We start from the raw sequence: 18,316 nt of genomic DNA, 5'->3' as shown, positions 1-18,316 counted from the left end.
TGAGTTATCCATACACAACAATAGGGCAGAGCTGAGCAGCATTAGTAGCAGCACTTCACACTGAGATATCAGGACACAGTACAGGACTAAAACTTCAAGGGACAAGGGAATTTAAACTGGGATAGTTGGCAAATATGAGGCAGCTGCTGTAGGCCCCACAACAATGATGGGGCCCAGGGCAGCTGCCCCTTTTGCCCTGCCTTAAAGACGGCCCTGCCCCGAGAACATGTTTGAGGGTCACAAATTGTCCCATCCACCCCTCAACAGCACAGCTTTACTTCTTCTGTGGCCATGAGAAAATCATTTAGTGACACAAACTGTCCTATCACCTCTTAACAATACAGCCATTCTTCTGTAGACATTGGTTCTCCTGTAGATACTGGAAAAATAGTGTACCGACACAAACTGTCTAATGATTTCTAAACAGTGCATGCATACTTTTCTTGTAGACCCAGAAAACATATTTTAGGGCTAAAAATTGCCATTCTCAACAACCCCTCAAAATTACAAAATTACAATCATACTTATTTTGTAGCCCTATGAAAAAAGTGTAGTCACATGTAATGGTCCATTACCTCTCAACAGTACAGGCATGCATCTCCCGTGGACACAAGAGTTGATTTACTAAACTAGAGAGTACAAAATCTAGTGCCGCTCTACATGGTAGCCAATCAGATTCTAACTTCAGCTTGTTCAATTAAGCTTTGCCAAACAAATGTAGGAGCTAGTTGGATTCTATGCAGACCTGCACCAGATTTTGAACTCTCCAGTTTTAGTAAACCCCCCCCCCCCCCCCCCCCAAACTGTCACATCACCCCTTAACAGCACAGCCATTGTGTCGTGTATATAAAGATAAAGGTAAAATCGTATAACAGGCTCTGATGAAGGCAGAATGTCCCCGAAAACACGTCCCAGTGCACTGATGGTGGACGGTGTCAGGTAGCTTTATATCTAAGAGCACCTTTCTGCTGTTTTTATGTAAAAGAAGCACTTGGTATGCGCTTTGACAAGTAGCATTTTATTTTTATAAAATTTTATTTACTCCACAAGGACAGGGCTCTGTGCTTTTCTCTTATGTTTTTATGAAGATATATTTTTCCCTTGCTGTGAAGAGAGCTTTTGCTTATAGGAGTTTCTAGGTAAATATTAAATTAAGTTCTGATATATTTGCCTTTTTAGAAACAAAACAGACTATGGTAAATCATATTTATTCCTTTAATTTGTGTCACTCAAACACTAGCAAGCCATAGTTCCAGGGGTGCTGCTGCACCTTCTCTTTACACACGGACTGTAAGTGAACAGTGAAGGAGAAGCAACAGAGATGAGCTCATCGCTCTTTTACTTTGTTCTTTCCTTCTATCAGTATGTTCCATGGCAGCACATGAAAGGATTGGTTCTTTATGCTGCTTCTTCCTCCTCCACTAAGCTTTGTTGTACAGGGACTGCAAAAGGCTGATGACGTCAAGTTACATTCGTGTACTTAGAAATTATAATGTATTATTTGAATACAGAGCTTTTTTATCTGCCTAGAGTCCAGCTTTAATTATTTACCATGCCTTCCAAGAACATAAAAATTAAAAAAATCTGGGACATTTTGCGTACACTGCCATTATCATTGTGTCAACAAAGGCATAGCTATGTAGGCATCTTGGTCCAAATGCAGTCTAGTTGAATTGCTTATTAACCACTTGCTTACTGGGCACTTAAACCCCCCTCCTATCCAGACCAATTTTCAGCTTTCAGCGCTGTTGCACTTTGAATGTCATACAACACTGTATCCAAAGGAAATTTTTATCATTTTTTTACCCCAAATAGAGCTTTCTTTTGGTGGTATTTGATCACCTGTGCGATTTTTTTTTTTTAAATGTAACAAGACCGAATTTTTTAATTTTTTTTAAAATTTATTTTGTTTTCAAATTTTATAACGGGTATTTTTTGTCCGTCATTGATGTACACTGATGAGGCGGCACTGATGGGCACTGATAGGTGGCAGTGATGGGCACTGATCAGTTACACTGATAGGCAGCACTTCTAGGTGCCACACATTGGCACCACTGGTGGGCATTGATAGGTGGCACTGGTGGGCATTGATAGGTGGCACTTGTGGGCTTCGATAGTTGGCACTTGTGGGCACTGTTAGACTATAAATGAGGCATAATTGCCTCTTCCTTTTCGGGACCGATGTCCCTTTAAGATAAGTCAGTGATCAGCTTTTTTTTTTCTCCTCTGTTGTCAGCCTGAGGAGAAAAAAAAAAAAACAACCACCGAGCTTTGTTTACATCATGTCATCAGCTGTCATTGGCTGACAGCTGATCACATGGTAAGGGGCTGGGACCGGCCCCTTACTCGGATCGGTGATCACCCGAGTTTCAGTGACTCGTGATAACAGCGTGCTCCGCGCACACCCTGCAGGGTGCGTGCACAGGGGAGGCCATCATATGACGGCCTCCAGGGAATTCACATCCCCGCTGTGGCCGTCATTCGGTCATAGCGTGGATGTCAGGCAGTTAAACCACTGGGAACAATACCTGAACATGGGACAATAAGTAAAGTAGCATGTATGAATAGCTAGGGGTTGGTTTACTAAAATTAGAGTGCAAAAATCCAGTGCAGCTCAGCATGGTAGCCAATCAGCTTCTAGCTTCAGCTTGTTCAATTAAGCTTTGACAAAAAAAATAAAAATGGAAGCTTATTAGAAATATTGCCCCATGTACAGATATTGTACCCAATGATCTTCAAATGATGTATATTTGGGATGTCACTAGCTAAATTTACTGTCATTGAACCATCACAATGCGTAGACATATACATGGTATATATGATTGGTCGGTGTTCTACTATATAGAAATACATTGTTATACGAATATGTTTTGTCTGCAGAATTTTCTATTTTGCTATAAGCTAGTTATACTAACACTTTTGTTTTGTTTTTTCCCCATGTAAAAATCAATAAAAAAAACCAAAAAAATTATTTAAAAAAACAAAAAAACAAACAAAAAAACAACCATTTGGAATACACAAGCCCCTTTATCAGTGTCGCCAAAATACATTGCTGGTAACTCGCTTTGATTAAGTAAATGAAGATCCTCAAGGTATGCTTGCTTTTTCTTTCCTTGACATTTTGTTGACTGAATCGTATTTGAATCAGGGTGCTCGTCTATGGTCAATAATACACATTATTGTGCCAACAATTATCAATAGGGAACTCAATCAATTGTATCGGTGCAAGGATCCATACCTTCTTGCAACTTGCAAACTACAATCTTATGCCACCCATTCTCCTCTGGCTACAAGAGCGGGTTCAGGCTCATTAGTGATAAAATGAAGCTGAGCACTGTGGTGCAGGGAAAGAAGTTCCTTGGACAACGAATAGGAGCAGACCTTTCTAACCTATGGACTATACACATCCCAATTGCAGCTTGTGTCCAATGTAACTTTGACGGCAGGTTATTTATTATTGAAAGGAAGAACTTTTCTAAAAGTACAAGTAAATGAAATTGAACGTTCATGTAATTCCATGCTCCCAGCACAGTATACAAGCAGAGTAATTGAAAGAACAAATCAATCCAATGTATTAGTTATACTATATGTTAGTACTCATCTCCCACTGCTGACTTCTCCCGGTACAAGGTGTGCATTGTATATACGAAATAAATAAGAAGCACAGTTCATCAGAAAATTGTGTTATGGTCTATTATTGGGTTACAGTGACACTTACTTATGAATGTGTGCTACAGAAGCACCAACATTTCACATCATATGTAATATAGTACATTGGAAGAGAAACTCTGTGGAAAGGATTAGCTTGTAAATCAGGTTAAGCAGAGAAGTTTGACCTGTCTTTGCAATGAACTGGTAAAATCAATATGCTTCTCAAGTATCCAATAGTGATTATGAAGCATGCAGAGTTTTATTTATTTACATTATGGCCTTTGGAAAGGCACAATTGTTGCCTGTAGAAGTTTCCCATGGGAAGAATAATCCATAAAACGTGTCAGCTGTAGAATACGTGGCTGCCATAGATGCAGTTCATTTATTGATCCAAGCCAGTGACTTAGGATGTGAGACGTGCCTCCAAATAGACATTGTTGTATTTAACTTTAGAGTGTTTGTTCGAGTAATATGTTTTTGTGACTGTCAACGATAGGTTGTTAATACTGCTGATTATCTTTTATAATTTGTCAGAACACATTTTGATAGAGTGTTCACATTAGACCCGTCTGAGGAGGAGTAGGCACTGGAAAGGCTGCAGACAAAATAGCGTGTTTGATAAGACCAAGAGGAAAATGCAGTGTAGTAAGCCATAGCAACCTATCAGAAAGAATATTTGTGTTCTAATGCATGTATACCGATATTTGATGTATATGGAGTGATTTACTAAAGGCAAACACTGTGTTTACTTTGCAAGGATATTTGCCTCAAAGGCTATTGAGGTGAAGTTTCACTTTGCAAAGAGTATACAAAAAAAACTATTTTTGTTTGCACATGATTGAATGGTGAATGTGCTTCATCTCATTTACCAAGCTCTGGGGTGATTCCCTTGCAAAGTGCATCTTCCGTTGCAAAGTGAATTGTCTATTTGCCTTTAGTAAATCAACCTCATATGCCTGCTACAGGTCGCATGCTTTGATTTTCAGATTTGTGTCTTCTGCAGCAGTGGTTCTCAACCCTGTCCTCAAGTACCCACAACAGGCCACGTTTTGAGGATTTCTCTTAGATAAAATAGCTGTCCAAAATACCAAGCCATTGACTCTGATTTAAAGTACTTGAGCAAGATAAAGAAAAACCTGCAAACGTGGCCTGTTGGGGGTACTTGAGGACATGGTTGAGAACCACTGGTCTACAGTACCCATAGACATCTGATTAACATCGCACAGTCTGGCCATTCATTGCTGTGAATGCTACCAGCCACCTGCTGTCCAAAAAATGAGTCAGCCTATAAAAACTATCACAATGACTATAGTTCCACTCCTATAAGCTAGCGCCAGTAGCATTCACTTTCTTGCTCTAAACACCCGCCACTCCTATTCTGTTGGGGAGTATTTCCTAAACTTCCTGTGCTGGAGGTGAAACAGAAAGTGAGAGGAAATCTCCACAAAATAAGGGAACTTCCCCTCCTAGCAGCTGTCACCAGTACAAGTGTCCCTATGCAAAGATTTCCCTTCTATTCTTTTTCTGTTGACAACTGTGAAAGTTTGGATTTACATTACATTTTGTTTTGGTGACAATGGTGAACAGGAGAAATAGAGGGGGTGACTCGCTCCAGTGTGTGGGTAGGTGCATCGTGGTTAAGGTTGCCACCTTTTCCTCAAGTCAAACCCCGAACACTTTAGCGGCGCACACCAATTTTATTTTAGTATAAACTATACATATATTTTGCAATTAAATAATATTTATAATCATATGAAGTTAATCACAAGAGTTTCCCTTTACATCAGAGTCCACAGAGTTCCCCTTTTATATCTGAATCCACAATGTTCCCATTTTTACATCTGGAGCCGCAGAGTTCCCCTTTTACATGTGAATTCATAGGGTTCCCCTTGTACATGTGAACTTGCAGAGTTCCCTTAAAATGTAAGGGAGAACTCTGGGGACTCTAACATAAAGGATACTCTGGGAACCCTGATTAAAGGGGGAACACTGAGAACTCTGATGTATAAGAGGACTCTGATGTAAGTTCGAACACTGTGGCCTCTGGTGTAAAGGGGAACTCTGATGTAAGGGATGCTCTGAGAACCCTGATTTACCTTAGTATACTCACTCGGAGGCAGGAGAGGGAAGGGGGGAAACTTCAGTCACAGACAGGGATGGATGGTGAGCTCCCTCACCCCTTGGCATCTTTCATCCAGATGTATCTGAGGCTGCTGGACTTCAAACTTTCATGTCCCCACTTTTCTTTTCTATGGCAAAGCGCCGGGGATTGGAGTGTGTGCAGACATAGAGGGATAGGGGCAGGAGGAAGAGGAGCAGATCGAGCCCTCTCTCTTCTCCTGTCTGTGTGTGTGGGGGGGATTGTTATTGCCTCTCTTGGGGCAGGGTGAAAGAGAGTGTAACAAACACACTTGGCTTACACAACTGCAGCCAGCAACCCTCCGGTTTGAATAATGTGTCTGGGTTTCAGACCACCTGATTTCAAACCCAAACTGTCCGGGTGAATCTCAGACAGGTGACAACCCTAGTGGTGGTGCAGTGGGCAGTACAAATGCAGAGTCCAACCAAACCTGAATCATGTACAGAGAGCAGGAACAGTTGTCTGGAGACCCATAGATGCTGACAGCGCCTGCCATGAGAAGCATAATGCGGCCTAGCTGGTCTGTACCCAAATCAGGAGGCTTCCAGGAAGGATGGCATGTCCCTGCATTTTCCCTACTCTTTAGGAACCTTCCCTGACACTAAGCACTGTCCCTGACAGATGGGTATTCTTTCCTTACACTAGCTACTCGCAAAAATATGCACCAAACCTGGGAGCCAGGGTCTCTATCTGATCCATGATGGCCGCCAAAGTCAATTGGGGCACCAGCATCCAATCAGATAACTGCCTCCCTGTGACTGAGGAAACCATAGAGGAACTAGGTTTCTCCTGATTTTCTCCACCATCTGCATTTCCGCTGCAGACGTGTGCCACCTGCAGTGGAGAAAATAGACTGGACCTGCCTACACAGGGGACTCAGATACCAGTATAAACCAATCTTTCTACACACTATCCAAAACTTAAAGTAGTATTAAGCCCAAAACTAAAAAATGTCATATATTGCAGCTTACCAATTATTAGATGTGGTGGCTGCATCAGTTTTCTTTTTTAGGCCTTCCCTCCCTCCCTGGTGATTTGGCCAGTAAATTACCTCCTGTATTAGAGTGTAGTGATGGACGAACTTCCGACGGGACGTTTCGCGAACGCGAAACGCGAACGGACACAAACGTTCGCGAAAACGACCGTTCGCCGCGGGCTCCATTGACTTCAATGGGAGGCGAATTTCGCAAACCTTTAGGTCGAATTTGCGGCCACGGGGTAATTATTAGGGGGTAGCACGTAGTCCCACCACCTGGACAATAGCATAATACATGTATGAGGTGAATTTGGGATCGATAACTACAAGCATTTTTTTTTTATTTGGGAAATTGTTCTGACAATTCAGGACTATGGAGCTAATGAAGGCAATGGAGGAGAGGGAAGGTCAGGGACCAGGGTAGGCAAACAAGAGGGTGCAGGAGATACAGAGCACTGACAGCAGCACCGTAATACAGAGCACTGACATCAGCACCGTGACATACAGCGCTGACAGCAGCTCCGTGACATACAGCGCTGACAGCAGCTCCGTGACATACAGCGCTGACAGCAGCTCCGTGACATACAGCGCTGACAGCAGCTCCGTGACATACAGCGCTGACAGCAGCTCCGTGACATACAGCGCTGACAGCAGCACCGTGACATACAGCGCTGACAGCAGCTCCGTGACATACAGCGCTGACAGCAGCTCCGTGACATACAGCGCTGACAGCAGCTCCGTGACATACAGCACTGACAGCAGCTCCGTGACATACAGCGCTGACAGCAGCTCCGTGACATACAGCGCTGACAGCAGCACCGTGACATACAGCGCTGACAGCAGCTCCGTGACATACAGCGCTGACAGCAGCTCCGTGACATACAGCGCTGACAGCAGCTCCGTGACATACAGCGCTGACAGCAGCTCCGTGACATACAGCGCTGACAGCAGCTCCGTGACATACAGCGCTGACAGCAGCTCCGTGACATACAGCGCTGACAGCAGCTCCGTGACATACAGCGCTGACAGCAGCTCCGTGACATACAGCGCTGACAGCAGCTCCGTGACATACAGCGCTGACAGCAGCTCCGTGACATACAGCGCTGACAGCAGCACCGTAAGCAGCCCCAGGAGGAAGTCAGCACAGCACAGGGATGGTGTGATCCCCTCATAATAAGAACCCCCAGGAGGAAGTCAGCACAGCACAGGGATGGTGGGAGCCCCTCATAATAAGAACACCCAGGAGGAAGTCAGCACAGCACAGGGATGGTGGGAACCCCTCATAATAAGCAGCCCCAGTAGAAATATGACACCGCTCAACCTCTTCAAAGAGGAGGGTAGGGGCATATAGTACGGTGTGCTTTTTTGGGTCAGGGAAGTGAGCCAAATGAATTAAGAAGGTCTGTGTGCTTGATTCCAAAAATTGTTTATAGACATATACATGGTCTACTGATCACATGTGTTGAATTCCTCCGAGATCCATGCCTCATTCATTTTTAGAAATGTGAGGTAGTTAACACTGTGGTGAGCTAGGCGAGTACGCTTATCGGTCACAATCCCCCCTGCTGCGCTGAACGTCCTTTCGGACAGGACACTGGATGAGGGGCAAGCCAACAGTTCGATTGCAAATTGGGCAAGCTCTGGCCAGAGGTCAAGCCTGCCCACCCAGTAGTCTAGGGGTTCATCACTCCTCAGAGCGTCCACATCGGCCGTTAACCCAATGTAGTCGGACACCTGACGGTCTAGGCGTTCCCTGATGCTGGATCCGGATGACACCTGTCGATGGGTCGGCTGAAAGAATGACCTCATATCCGAAGTCACCAACACATCTTCAAACCGGCCTCTTCTTGCAGGCGCTGTTGGATTGGTACCCGCAAATCCTTCTCTGGGAGTGGGAATTGCTCCTCTGCCAGCGCACGCAAAAGCAGAATGCAGCATTTCTCGAAGCAAGGCCTGGAAGTGCTGCATTCTGACAGCCCTCTGCGACGGCGGTAACATTTCCGCCATTTTGTGTTTGTACCGGGGGTCTAAGTACGTTGCCACCCAGTACTGGTCCTTGACCCTCATGCTTTTTATACGGGGGTCCCTATTAAAACACTGGAGCATGAAGGCCCCCATTTGCACTAAAGTGGAAGCGGTGTGGTGGCCTGGCTCCTGCTCATCATCCAGGATAATGTCGTCCTCTTCATTCTCCTCTCCCCATCCTCGCACAACAGGGATCCCAGAAAGGTTTAAAGCATGCTCTTCTTGCTCCTGCTCATCCGCCCCGGCACCATCCTCCTCTGACTCCTCATCAGACTCCTGTTGTTGACTTGTCTCAGATAGAGTAGCCCCCCCTGGGAATTCATCCAGCATTGCGACTTCCTCATCTTCCCGCTCCTGCTCCTCCACAGCCTGATCAATGACACGACGCAATGCACGCTCCAGAAAGAAGGCATAAGGTACCATGTCACTGATGGCGCCATGGCTGCGACTGACCAGTTTGGTGATCTCCTCAAATGGCCGCAGAAGTCTGCATGTGTCGCGCATGAGCAGCCACTGGCGCGGTGAAAAAAAACCCAGCTCCCCAGAACCGTTTCTTTCGCAGAGTTCATACAGGTAGACGTTAACTGCACGTTTCTGCTGGAGCAGCCTATCAAGCATATAGAAGGTTGAGTTCCATCGCGTCGGGCAATCGCAAATAAGACGTCTGACCGGCAGATGGTGTCGCCGCTGAATGTCAGCAAGGCGAGCCATGGCCGTGTAAGATCTTCTGAAATGGGCCGAGATTTTCCTTGCCTGCCGCAAGATGTCCTGGACCCCAGGGTATTTGACAAGGAATCGCTGCACGACCAAGTTTAAGACGTGTGCCATGCACGGCACGTGCGTGATTTTGCCCTGTTTCAATGCGCTAAGCAGATTGGCACCGTTGTCACACACCACTTTACCAACTGTCAAATTGAGCGGTGTTAGCCACTCATCTGCCTGTGAACGCAAAGCTGAAAGGAGTGCCGGGCCAGTGTGGCTCTTTGCTTCCAGGCACAACAGACGCAGCACGGCATGGCAACGTCTCACCTGGCATGTGGAATAGGTTCTGGGGAGCTTGGGCGGTGCAGTGGAAGAGACGCTAGCAGCGGAAAAGGAGGAGGCAGCTGAGGAGGAGAGGGAGGAGGATGGAGTAGGAGGAGGAGAAGAAGAGTCAGGCCTGCATGCAATCCGTGGCGGTAAAACCAAATCTACACGGGTGCCACGGGTTACATGCTTGACGGCCGTCAGAAGGTTCACCCAGTGGGCAGTAAAACTGATATACCTTCCCTGCCCGTGTTTGCTAGACCACGTGTCTGTGGTCAGATGTATCTTGGCACCGACACTGTGTGCCAGAGATACATTCACTTGCCGCTGAACATGGCCATATAGCTCTGGGATGCCCTTCTCTGAGAAATACTTCCTTCCTGGGACCTTCCATTGTGGTGTTCCAATGGCCACAAATTTGCGAAAGGCCTCCGAGTCCACCAGTTTATATGGCAGTAGTTGGCGGGCTATGAGTTCTGACAAGCCAGCCGCCAACCGTTGGGCAAGAGGGTTATCCGGCGTCATCATTTTTTTACGCTCAAACATTAGGCCCACGGAAGCCTGCCTTTTTGCAGAAAAATGTGAGCTTGGCGTGATGGAAGGTGGAGTGGAGGACAATTGTGAGGAGAGAGGAGAAGGAGAAGTAGAAGACGAGGCTGGACGGTGAGAGCCTGCAGTGTGGCTTTGTGTGTTCCGTTGCTCCCACTGGGCTCGGTGATGGCTGCTCATGTGCCTTCTTAAGGCGGTCGTCCCTAGGTGAGTATTGGGCTTACCGCGACTAACGCGTTGACTGCAAAGATTGCAGATGGCAACGCTATTGTCAGCAGCGGACACGTTAAAAAAAGCCCACACTGCGGAGCCATGTGCCGGTGTCCTGGGAGCGCCAGATGTGACCGTACATGGTCGATGACTCGCTCCTGATACATTTGCAGTCTGCTTTGTCCCTGCTGTGCAATGTAAGTCATTGCTGCTTCTCCTCCCTATCTGCTGGTCCATATCTCCCTCTGAACTCCCCTCCTCTTCCTCTCTTGTGGGCACCCACGTGACATCACTAGACACGTCATCATCAACGTCACCTTCCCCACCGCTATAAGTAGAGTAGGCAGCAACACCGGGGACCAACCTCCTCCTTGGGCTGATCTGGGTACTGGCGTCAGACTGCTGAGTAGCGCTTGTTGCTACCTCCTCTTCCTGATCCAATACCAAGAGTGGCTGCGCATCAGAAATGTCCTCTTGATATGGATCGGAAAATAATTCCAGTGACTCAAGCGGAAGGTATGTGGTGGTGGTGGTGGTGGTCGTGTTGTTGGTGGTAGTGTCTTTGGGGGTGCACATAGCAGAGAGTGAAGAAGAGGGTGCAGATCGAGAGGATGAGGAGGGTGCAGAAGAGTAAGGCTGAGCGAGCCACTCAACCAAGTCTGGTGCATCCTTTAAAGTAATTGAACGCACCTTCTGCAACTTCCCACTTTGGCTCAAGCCTGTTGCTCCTGCCCTACCCCTACCACCCCTGCGGAAGGGCCTGCCTCTTCCTCTGCATGTCATTTTTTAAATGACCCTGTGACAAAACTCTTAGTCCCTATACCGCTGAAGGACTGCTGCAGTATAGGTGAGCGGTCAGCAGTGGTGCACGTCAACCCTATCTATTGTGGACCTATAGCGGTCCTTACAGAACAGCAGACTGTACCGCACTCAAGCCTATGTACCGTAGCACCCTATACCAAGTTACCAGTCCTTATAAGAACTTTTGTGGACCAAGCAGGTTGTGTATTAGTGTTTAGCAGACTGTACGTCAGTCCCTATACCGCTGAAGGACTGCTGCAGTATAGGGCAGCGGTCAGCAGTGGTGCACGTCAACCCTATCTATTGTGGACCGATAGCGGTCCTTACAGAACAGCAGACTGTACCGCACTCAAGCCTATGTACCGTAGCACCCTATACCAAGTTACCAGTCCTTATAAGAACTTTTGTGGACCAAGCAGGTTGTGTATTAGTGTTTAGCAGACTGTACGTCAGTCCCTATACCGCTGAAGGACTGCTGCAGTATAGGGCAGCGGTCAGCAGTGGTGCACGTCAACCCTATCTATTGTGGACCGATAGCGGTCCTTACAGAACAGCAGACTGTACCGCACTCAAGCCTATGTACCGTAGCACCCTATACCAAGTTACCAGTCCTTATAAGAACTTTTGTGGAACAAGCAGGTTGTGTGTTAGTGATTAGCAGACTGTACGTCAGTCCCTATACCGCTGAAGGACTGCTGCAGTATAGGTGAGCGGTCAGCAGTGGTGCACGTCAACCCTATCTATTGTGGACCGATAGCGGTCCTTACAGAACAGCAGACTGTACCGCACTCAAGCCTATGTACCGTAGCACCCTATACCAAGTTACCAGTCCTTATAAGAACTTTTGTGGACCAAGCAGGTTGTGTATTAGTGTTTAGCAGACTGTACGTCAGTCCCTATACCGCTGAAGGACTGCTGCAGTATAGGGCAGCGGTCAGCAGTGGTGCACGTCAACCCTATCTATTGTGGACCGATAGCGGTCCTTACAGAACAGCAGACTGTACCGCACTCAAGCCTATGTACCGTAGCACCCTATACCAAGTTACCAGTCCTTATAAGAACTTTTGTGGACCAAGCAGGTTGTGTATTAGTGTTTAGCAGACTGTACGTCAGTCCCTATACCGCTGAAGGACTGCTGCAGTATAGGGCAGCGGTCAGCAGTGGTGCACGTCAACCCTATCTATTGTGGACCGATAGCGGTCCTTACAGAACAGCAGACTGTACCGCACTCAAGCCTATGTACCGTAGCACCCTATACCAAGTTACCAGTCCTTATAAGAACTTTTGTGGACCAAGCAGGTTGTGTATTAGTGTTTAGCAGACTGTACGTCAGTCCCTATACCGCTGAAGGACTGCTGCAGTATAGGGCAGCGGTCAGCAGTGGTGCACGTCAACCCTATCTATTGTGGACCGATAGCGGTCCTTACAGAACAGCAGACTGTACCGCACTCAAGCCTATGTACCGTAGCACCCTATACCAAGTTACCAGTCCTTATAAGAACTTTTGTGGACCAAGCAGGTTGTGTATTAGTGTTTAGCAGACTGTACGTCAGTCCCTATACCGCTGAAGGACTGCTGCAGTATAGGGCAGCGGTCAGCAGTGGTGCACGTCAACCCTATCTATTGTGGACCGATAGCGGTCCTTACAGAACAGCAGACTGTACCGCACTCAAGCCTATGTACCGTAGCACCCTATACCAAGTTACCAGTCCTTATAAGAACTTTTGTGGACCAAGCAGGTTGTGTATTAGTGTTTAGCAGACTGTACGTCAGTCCCTATACCGCTGAAGGACTGCTGCAGTATAGGGCAGCGGTCAGCAGTGGTGCACGTCAACCCTATCTATTGTGGACCGATAGCGGTCCTTACAGAACAGCAGACTGTACCGCACTCAAGCCTATGTACCGTAGCACCCTATACCAAGTTACCAGTCCTTATAAGAACTTTTGTGGACCAAGCAGGTTGTGTATTAGTGTTTAGCAGACTGTACGTCAGTCCCTATACCGCTGAAGGACTGCTGCAGTATAGGGCAGCGGTCAGCAGTGGTGCACGTCAACCCTATCTATTGTGGACCGATAGCGGTCCTTACAGAACAGCAGACTGTACCGCACTCAAGCCTATGTACCGTAGCACCCTATACCAAGTTACCAGTCCTTATAAGAACTTTTGTGGAACAAGCAGGTTGTGTGTTAGTGATTAGCAGACTGTACGTCAGTCCCTATACCGCTGAAGGACTGCTGCAGTATAGGGCAGCGGTCAGCAGTGGTGCACGTCAACCCTATCTATTGTGGACCGATAGCGGTCCTTACAGAACAGCAGACTGTACCGCACTCAAGCCTATGTACCGTAGCACCCTATACCAAGTTACCAGTCCTTATAAGAACTTTTGTGGAACAAGTGAGTTGTGAATGTTTAGCAGACTGCAGCAGAAGGGCAGCAGTCAAGTATAATATCCTTTCTATATTTGGAAGAAAGAATATTATACATGTACAAGCCTATTACTGTACCACTGATACCAGTCCTGAAAAGAACCTTTGTGGAACTAATAATAACAGCAAGTCTTTAAAATTACCCTCACTGCCTGACAACACTGCTTCCTTCCTGTCCCTATACAAATTGGCAAAAAAAGAGAACGATTAGTGGTTACTGGAACAGCTCTTTTGTGGACCTTGATAGTAACAGCTAATGATGATGATGATGATGATGATGATGAAAGACTAATCTGGCTGTCCCTGTAGCATACACCGTCCTTTCCCTTTCTCTAAACTAACAAAAGACACTCAGGCTGCTGCAAGAATCAGCAGCACAGCAAACCTATCAACACCTAACACCTATACCAGTCCTGAAAAGAACTTTTGTGTACCAAATAGCTAGTGGTTTATCTCTCCCTACTCCACACAGGAACCTGTCCCTATCTTAACAGAAGAAAGAATGTAAAATGGCCACCGGATCGGGTGTATTTATAGGTTAGGGGGAATGTACAAGTGTCCATGTGCTGTCATGTCTCAATTGGCTGTCCTGTATCACATGATAAACGTGTCACCAAAGGTTAAAGTTCTTGTATACATTAAACACGTAAGTCCGCCGCGGCGAACGACGGAAAAAGGCGTTCGAACGTGCGGACCGCGAATGTCGGAAATTCGCCGCGAAACGACCGCCGGGCGAACCGTTCGGCCATCACTATTAGAGTGTATTAGAGGAACTAATCTTCCGACTTTCAGACTTTCCGACTTCCGACTTTCTCCACCATCTGCATTGCCGCTGCAGAACTGCAACACCTGCAGGAGAGAAAATAGATTTAACCTGCCTACATTTGGGGACACAAAAAACAATGTTTCTACACACTATTCAAAATTTAAAGTGGTATTAAGCCCAAAGCCAAACATTTTATATATTGCAGCTTACCAATTATTGGATATGGTGGCTGCATCAGGGTTTTTTTATTTAATTTTTTTTCCCCTTTTTTCCCTCTGTTTGCACCTGTTGATTTGGGCAGTAAAATACCTCCTGTATTAGATTGTCCCCACTCTGGATGAAGGAGCACAGTGGCACTTTTGGATAGCAGTATTGTTAATCTGGGGGGAGGGTAGGAATGTAGTAGCAGATGAAAGCCAAACTACAGCTAACCAGGGCCAGACTGGGAATAAAAACCAGCCCTGGAAAAAAATTAATACCAGCCCCACAGCATTATTATACCAGCCCAACAGCATAACGTCATTATTTTCTTGTTCATGAAAGGGAAAACCATACATTTTAAAGCACATTTGATGAAGAGAGTATTATATATAGATATTAAATCACATAGGGCTTTATATATATATATATTATATATATATATTCAAATTCCAGACTCCCTCAGAGACTGCAGACATGATACAGGAAATGGTCAGAGACTGCAGACATGATACAAGAGCTCAATGCAGCCTCAGCAGTGCCCATCAAATGCAGCCTCACTGTCCCCACCAATGCGGCCTCACTGTGCCCACCAATGCGGCCTCACTGTGCCCACCATTGCAGCCTCACTGTGCCCACCATTGCAGCCTCACTGTGTCCATTAAATTCATCTTTACTGTGCCGTGAATACAGTCTCACTGTGCCCATCATTGCAGCCCCTCCTGTGCCCCATGTCCCAGTCTGCAGTCCCTGTCTGTGGGAAGGTGTGTTGTTGATGCTCGGTACAGTACCTTGCATGCCAGCAGGATATCCATGACGTCCAGCAGCAGGCAGGGTCTGTTCTCGTTTTGGATGGGGACGGTGCTCCTTCCAGAGGATCTGTTTGCTGTGAGATGGAGTGGTCCCTGGCCACCTGCACCTTCAGCCGTCCTCAAAGAGCAGGGGGGAGTGAAGATCACAGGGGTGGGGAGCGGAGAGCGCTGGGGGGGAACTTGAGAGCACTGGGGGGCCAAAAATAACAGGGGTGGAGAGCACGGTAGGCTGAGAGCACTGGGGGGGCTAAGAGTGTGGGGTGGTGAAGAGCACTGGGGGGCAGAAAAACAGGGGTGGAGAGCACGGGGGCCGGAGAGCACTGGGGGGTACAAAGAGCAGGGGGAAGTGGAGAGCGCTGGGGGGGAAGCTTGAGAGCACCAGTGGGGGCCAGAAAGAACACAGGTGGAAAGCACGGGGGACTGGAGAGCACTATGGGGGGCGGAGAGCACTGGTAGGGTTGGAGAGCACATGGGTGGGGGCAAAGTGCAGGGGGGAGTGGAGAGTACAGGGGTGGGAAGTGGAGAGTGTTGGGGGAGCCAAAAAGAACAGGGGTAGAGAGCACTGGGGGGGGGGGGGCTGGAGAGCACCAGGGGGCCAGAAACAACAGGGGTGGGGAGAATGGGGGGCTGAAGAGCACTGGGGTGGGGGCTGGAGAGTGATGGGGAGAGCTGGAGAGCACGGGGGGCGAAAGAACAGGGGGGAGAGCAATGGGGGGAGTGAAGAGCACTGGGGGGAGAGGAGAGCACTGGGGGAGGAAGAACGGGGGGAGAGCACTGGGGGGGAGAGAACTGGGGGGGTGGAGAGCACTGGGGGGGAGAGCACTGGGGGGGAGTGGAGAGCACTTGGGGGGAGAACGGGGGAGAGCACTGGGGGGGGAAAGAACAGGGGGGAGAGCACTGGGGGAGTGGAGAGCACTGGGTGGGAAGAACTGGGGGGAGAGCACTGGGGCGAGTGGAGAGCATGGGGGGGAACAGGGGGGAGAGCACTTGGGGGAAGAACAGGGGGGAGAGCACTGGAGGGGGAGAACAGGGGGGAGAGCACTGGGGGGGAACAGAGGGGAGAGTGCAGAGAGCTGGGGGGAACAGGGGGGAGGGCACTGGGGGAGTGGAGAGCACTGGGGGGAGAACAGGGGGGAGAGCACTGGGGGGGTAGAACAGGGGGGAGAGCACTGGGGGGTGTGGAGAGCACTTGGGGGGAGAACAGGGGGGGAGAGAGAGCACTGGGGGGAGTGGAGAGCACTGGGGGAGAACGGGGGTGAGAGCACTGGGGGGGAACAGGGGGGAAGGCACTGGGGGGGAAGAACAGGGGGGAGCACTGGGGGGGGGAACAGGGGGGAGAGCATTTGGGGGGAAGAACAGGGAGGAGAGCACTGGGGGGGAGAGCAATGGGGGAGTGCAGAGCGCTGGGGGGGGGCAGGGTGGAGGGCACTGGGGGAGTGGAGAGCACTGGGGGGTAGAACAGGGGGGAGAGCACTGGGGGGAGTGGAGAGCACTTGGGGGGAGAACAGGAGGGAGAGCACTGGCGGGGGAACGGAGGGGAGGGCACGGGGGGAGAACAGGGGGAGAGCACGGGGGAGCACTGGGGGGAGTCGAGAGAACAGGGGGGGAGAACAGGGGGGAGAGCACTGGGGGGAGTGAAGAGCACTGGGGGGGGGGCAGGAGGGAGAGTGCTGGGGGGAGAGCACTGGGAGGAGTGGAGAGCAACTGGGGGGAACAGGGGGGAGAGCACTGGGAGGAGTAGAGAGCAACGGGGGGAGAGCACTGGGGGGGAGAACGGGGGGGAACAGGGGGGAGAGCACTGGGGGGGAAGAACAGGGGGAGAGCACAGGGGGGGAGAGCATAGCATTGGGGGGGAACAGGGGGGAGAGCACTGGGGGGAGAACAGGGGGAGAGAGCACTGAGGGGGGAGAACAGGGGGGAACAAAGGGGAGAGCACGGGGGGACAGGGGGGGAGAGCACTGGGGGGAGGGGAGAGCATTGGGATGGTGGCTATAGAAGGATGGGGAGAGCTGGAGAGCGGTGCGGGCAGCAAGAACAGGGTAGGAGAGAACTGTGGGGGGGCAGGAGTGTGTGGTGTGGAAGAGAGCACGGGGGGGGGGGGGGGGGGGGCAGGGAGCACAAGAGGAACTGGGGACAGTAAAATAAGTTGGATAGGAGAATCGGCGGGGGGGGGGGGGGGGCCCTGCAGTCCTCCCCCCCCGCCGATCCTCCTATCCAGGCACTGTGGCACACAGGGCGGGCTGTACCTGCAGCATCTCCTCCTGCAGATCACAGCGCTGTCTGGCTCTGTGTTCAGCGGCCGCTCTGTAACATGGCCCTGCCCCCTCAGACCTGCTCGTGTGATAGGCGGAAAGTTGATTCTATCTACTATCACACGAGCAGGTCTGAGGGGGCGGGGCAATGTTACAGAGCGGCCGCCGAACACATCCCGGTAGGCCAGTCCGGTGTCTTGTCAAATAGGGTCCTCCATCAGATGCTGTCCCCTGCGTACTGCGCATGCGCAGTACACAGGAACACAGATTCCGAAAATTGCCGAGGATGAACGGCACCTGCGCCGTGAGTCCAGGTTCTATCCCCACTATCCAAGTGGACATAGAGTTAGAATAAAAAAGAGCCGAGCGCAGCGAGGCCGAGCCCCGAAGTGTGGCGAGCGAAGCTCGCCCGCGAGGGGCCCTCTACAATTCACAACCCTATGTCCACTTGGATGGTGGGGCTACCACCTCCTCTCACGGCGC

The sequence above is a fragment of the Lithobates pipiens genome, unplaced genomic scaffold (genome assembly GCF_037356315.1).
Source record: "Lithobates pipiens isolate NorthernLeopardFrog02 unplaced genomic scaffold, aLitPip1_a1.2 Scaffold_8, whole genome shotgun sequence".
NCBI lineage: Eukaryota > Metazoa > Chordata > Amphibia > Anura > Ranidae > Lithobates > Lithobates pipiens.
This window is presented reverse-complemented; position numbering follows the sequence as displayed.